The sequence below is a fragment of the Lolium rigidum genome, chromosome 4 (genome assembly GCF_022539505.1).
Source record: "Lolium rigidum isolate FL_2022 chromosome 4, APGP_CSIRO_Lrig_0.1, whole genome shotgun sequence".
NCBI lineage: Eukaryota > Viridiplantae > Streptophyta > Magnoliopsida > Poales > Poaceae > Lolium > Lolium rigidum.
In genome coordinates, this window is record NC_061511.1 from 267,028,440 (window position 1) to 267,034,489 (window position 6,050).

A 6,050-nucleotide genomic window follows, 5' to 3' on the forward strand; every position below is an offset into this window, starting at 1 on the left:
AACATGTCCCTCTACATGCTAAATTTCTTTCTATTTTTTTTTATATTTTGGAAATATGTTTTATACATACAGGGTGCATATGTACCCGGGATCAGATTTGGTTTTCCGCTAGAAGCACAAGTTCTCTTTCCCCCTTCCCCCTCTCTCACCTCTCTATAGTAACTGAGCGGGGTTTCCGCTGTTCCTGGCCAGGCCAAGGCCCTCTCCGCTGGCGTTGCTGTCGGAGAGTGGCTGAGGCTCCCTGCCGACCACCGTAGTCTGTATAGGAGTAGAGTTGGGCTTTATGCCAACGTCTGGAGTAGTGCACATATCTCTTTTGACCGGATCTTGTGCAATCTGTGGTGGTTTCTCTCCGGCGAGCTCCGATGGAAGGAGATGCTGGTCTTAGTCGCCGCCGCAGCTATCTTCATCAATAAGGTCAAGAGTCGCCGCCTAGCGATCTCTGCTGCTGTTTTGTTGTGTCTCCTCCTTCTGGCCGGCTGTGGAGGCGAGAAGAAGGGGGAGGTTGTAATAACCCAGAACATAGGAACAACGAAGGGTAGATTTAGAAATGGGATGTGCATTTCATCGCAAAACGAGGGAAATTTTCGCGCCTTATTGCAACTAAACCTAAGAGGGATCGAGGTTCTCTCTCATTTTGCAATTAGGGTTAGGCAAGGTGAGTTAGTGAAATTTCGACATGATCTCTTTTGTATCTTGTTGATTTGGGAGTTGAATTCATTTGACAAGTTATTATACAAGAATAACATCAAACAATAAGCACTAATGAATATAGGAATTGAATTCACAATTTAAATACAACTTATTAATTTAAATGACGTTGAATTTCAAAGTAAATAATAAATACAACACTTATTCAAGAATATAAACATTACACAAATCAAAAGCTCATAAGTAAAATTTGAGCTTTATTGATATCACAACACATATTACATTGTCTTTACAATATTCTTGATACAAGAATTAAAGAACAATAAACAGAAATGAAAATGAAGATTACAATATTGATCCTAAACTAAAACCTAGACTAAATGACTTGAAGTACATCTTCATGGTCATATTCATCTTCAAAACCTGCAAAACAACACATCAAGTACTAGCCAAAGGGTTAAGTGTTAGACAGAATTCAGTTTGGACAGAAACAAGTGTCCTGCACACTTGTGCATGTCCAAAACCCTGGACAGCACAAGATAAGGGCAACAGCAGACCAAACCTGAGCACCACCAGGGGCTCAAGTTTCAGCATATGAGAGCACACAGCTCATGTGTGCTGAGCAAGCCACATCAAGGCCATGCACATGCCTAGTCACCAAAGCAAGCCAGGCCTGTGTGGCATTGCAAGAACCAAAGCAGAGATGATATAAAAGGGGCACAAACCCTAGAAACAGTGCACAGTCGACCAGATAAGGATTCACAAGGTAAGGTGAAGATAGAGCAGGCATAGTTCATCCAGTTCTTGCTCAAGAACAGCACCAACCAACACACAACCAATCAACCACCAGAAATCATGGTGACTCGAGAAGATCAACCAAGACCCGGAGGTGAAGGGCTCGTGACACACAAACCACAAGTCTGCATCAACACAATATTTCACTCTAGGAGCTGGAACAAGGTATACCTAGTTCCTGGAGAAGATCCAATGGATCTAATCCATAAATCATGCATGACATTGATACGTCCCAAACGTATCTATAATTTCTTATGTTCCATGCTACTTTTATGATGATACTCACATGTTTTATACACATTATATGTCATATTTATGCATTTTCCGGCACTAACCTATTGACGAGATGCCGAAGAGCCGATTGCTTGTTTTCTGCTATTTTTGGTTTTAGAAATCCTAGCAAGGAAATATTCTCGGAATTGGACGAAATCAACGCCCAGGGTCCTATTTTTGCACGAAGCTTCCAGAAGACCGGAGGGGAGACGAAGTGGGGCCACGGGGCGCCGCCACACTAGGGCGGCGCGGCCTAGAGGGGGCCTGCGCGGCCCTAGCGTGTGGGGCCCTGATGTCTACTGGAGCTTCTATTCTTGTAGACAGTGTTGGGCCTCCAAGAGCAGAGGTTTGTAGAACAGCAGCAAGTTTCCCTTAAGTGGATACCCAAGGTTTATCGAACTCAGGGAGGAAGAGGTCAAAGATATCCCTCTCATGCAACCACTGCAACCACAAAGCAAGAAGTCTCTTGTGTCCCCAACACACCAAATAGGTGCACTAGTTCGGCGAAGAGATAGTGAAATACAGGTGGTATAAATAAGTATGAGCAGTAGCAACGGTGCCGAGAAAAGTGCTTGGCGTGTAGTTGATGGTGGTGGTATTGCAGACAGTAGTAACGTGATAGAAACGAGTAAACAAGCGATAGTAACGCAGTAGTAGTAACGCAGACGGTAGTAAACAAGCAGTAGTAACTCGGCGGTATTTAGGAACAAGGCCTAGGGAATAGACTTTCACTAGTGGACACTCTCAACATCGATCACATAACGAACGAGATAAATGCATACTCTACACTTTTGTTGGATGATGAACACATTGCGTAGGATTACACGAACCCTCAATGCCGGAGTTAACAAGCTCCACAATAATGCTCATGTTTAAGTAACCTTTAGTGTAAGATAGATCAACGAGACTAAACCAAGTACTAGCATAGCATGCACACTCGTCACCTTCATGCATATGTAGGAGGAATAGATCACATCAATATTATCATAGCAATAGTTAACTTCGCAATCTACAAGAGATCTTGATCATAGCATAAACCAAGTACTAACACGGTGCACGCACTGTCACCTTTGCACACATGCAGGAGGAATAAAACTACTTTAATAACACATCACTAGAGTAGCACATAGATAAATTGTGATACAACATGCTGCAATCATAAAGAGATATAAATAAGCACCTCACTATGCCATTCAATGAGTAAGTATTCTGTGAAATATGGCCTAAGAGACCCACACGGTGCACACACTCGTCACCTTTACACACGTGGGACTAGGAGTCTCCGGAGATCACATAGGTAAAACTCACTTGACTAGCATAATGACATCTAGATTACAAGCATCATCATATGAATCTCAATCATGTAGGGCAGCTCATGAGATTATTGTATTGAAACACATAGGAGAGAGATGAACCACATAGCTACCGGTACAGCCCCGAGCCTCGATGGAGAACTACTCCCTCCTCATGGGAGCAGCAGCGGTGATGAAGATGGCGGTGGAGATGGCAGCGGTGTCGATGGAGAAGCCTTCCGGGGCACTTCCCCGCTCCGGCAGCGTGCCGGAACAGAGATCCTGTCCCCGGATCTTGGCTTCGCGATGGCGGCGGCTCGGCGGGTTTCCGTGGGTTTCGTCAATTGGTATCGGGTTTTCGATCCAGGGGCTTCTTATAGGCGAAGAGGCGGCGCCGGGGGTCGAAGGGCTGGCCAAACCCTAGGGGGCGCGGGCCCCCCTAGGCCGCGCCGAGGTATGGTGTGGTGGGCCTGTGCCCCCTCTCGGTCCCTCTCGTGTGTTCCGGATGCTTCCGGGGATTCTAAGATCTTTGGCGTTGATTTCGTCCGATTCCGAGAATATTTCGTTACTAGGATTTCGAAACCAAAAACAGCAGAAAACGAGAACCGGCACTTCGGCATCTTGTTAATAGGTTAGTTCCGGAAAATGCACGAATATGACATAAAGTGTGCATAAAACATGTAGATAACATCAATAATGTGGCATGGAACACAAGAAATTATCGATACGTTGGAGACGTATCGGCATCCCTAAGCTTAGTTCTCGCTCGTCCCGAGCGAGTAAAACGATAACAAAGATAATTTCCGGAGTGACATGCCATCATAATCTTGATCATACTATTTGTAAAGCATATGTAGTGAATGCAGCGATCAAAACAATAGTAATGACATGAGTAAACAACTCGAATCATATAGCAAAGACTTTTCATGAATAGCACTTCAAGACAAGCATCAATAAGTCTTGCATAAGAGTTAACTCATAAAGCAATAATTCAAAGTAAAGGCATTGAAGCAACACAAAGGAAGATGAAGTTTCAGCGGTTGCTTTCAACTTATAACATGTATATCTCATGGATAATTGTCAATGCAAAGCAATATAACAAGTGCAATATGCAAGTATGTAAGAACCAATGCACAGTTCACACAAATGTTTGCTTCTTGAGGTGGAGAGAGATAGGTGAACCGACTCAACAATAAAAGTAAAAGAATGGTCCTCCATAGAGGAAAAGCATCGATTGCTATATTTGTGCTAGAGCTTTTATTTTGAAAACATAAAGAGAGCATAAAAGTAAAGTTTTGAGAGGTGTATGTTGTTGTCAACGAATGGTAGCGGGTACTCTAACCCCTTGCCGGACAAACCTTCAAAGAGCGGCTCCCATTTTATTTTATTTTTGGATGGCACTCCTTCCAACCTTTCTTTCACAAACCATGGCTAACCGAATCCTCGGGTGCCTGCCAACAATCTCATACCATGAAGGAGTGCCCTTTTATTTTAGTTTTATTATGATGACACTCCTCCCAACCTTTGCTTACACAAGCCATGGCTAACCGAATCCTTCGGGTGCCGTCCAACAATCACATACCATGGAGGAGTGTCTATTTTTGGTTAATTAATTTGGGACTCGGGAATCCCATTGCCAGCTCTTTTTGCAAAATTATTGGATAAGCGGATGAAGCCACTAGTCCATTGGTGAAAGTTGCCCAACAAGATTGAAAGATAAACACCACATACTTCCTCATGAGCTATAAAACATTGACACAAATCAGAGATGATAAATTTTGAATTGTTTAAAGGTAGCACTCAAGCAATTTACTTTGGAATGGCAGGAAATACCATGTAGTAGGTAGGTATGGTGGACACAAATGGCATAGTGTTGTTTGGCTCAAGGATTGGATGCATGAGAAGTATTCCCTCTCGATACAAGTTTTAGGCTAGCAAGGTTATTTGAAACAAACACAAGGATGAACCGGTGCAGCAAAACTCACATAAAAGACATATTGAAAGCATTATAAGACTCTACACCGTCTTCCTTGTTGTTCAAACTCAAAACTAGAAATTATCTAGACCTTAGAGAAACCAAATATGCAAACCAAATTTTAGCATGCTCTATGTATTTCTTCATTAATGGGTGCAAAGCATATGATGCAAGAGCTTAAACATGAGCACAACAATTGCCAAGTATCACATTACCCAAGACATTTATAGCAATTACTACATGTATCATTTTCCAATTCCAACCATATAACAATTTAACGAAGAGGAAACTTCGCCATGAATATTATGAGCTAAGAACACATGTGTTCATATGAACCAACGGAGCGTGTCTCTCTCCCACACAAGCATGATGTAATCCAATTTATTCAAACACAAACAAAAACAAAAGCACACAGACGCTCCAAGTAAAGTACATAAGATGTGGCCGAATAAAAATATAGTTTCAAGAGAAGGAACCTGATAATTTGTCGATGAAGAAGGGGATGCCTTGGGCATCCCCAAGCTTAGACGCTTGAGTCTTCTTGATATATGTCAAAGAGGAACCCGAATGTTGTCGATGAAGAAGGGGATGCCTTTGGGCATCCCCAAGCTTAGACGCTTGAGTCTTCTGAGCGTGGATGAACCAATCGGGGCATCCCCAAGCTTAGACTTTTCACTCTTCTGATCGTGTATATCATCCTCCTCTCTTGAACCCTTGAAAACTTCCTCCACATCAAACTCGAAACAACTCATTAGAGGGTTAGTGGACAATAAAAATTAACATGTTCAGAGGTACATACAACTATTCTTAACACTTCTGGACATTGCATAAAGCTACTGGACATTAATGGATCAAAGAAATTCATCCAACATAGCAAAAGAGGCAATGCGAAATAAAAGGCAGAATCCAAACAATGCTCCGTAAAGATGGATTTTATTAGGCCACCAGACTTGCTCAAACGAAAATGCTCAAATTGAATGAAAGTTGCGTACATATCTGAGGATCACCTACGTAAATTGGCATAATTTTCTGGTTACCTACAGAGAATTTTACCCAGATTCGTG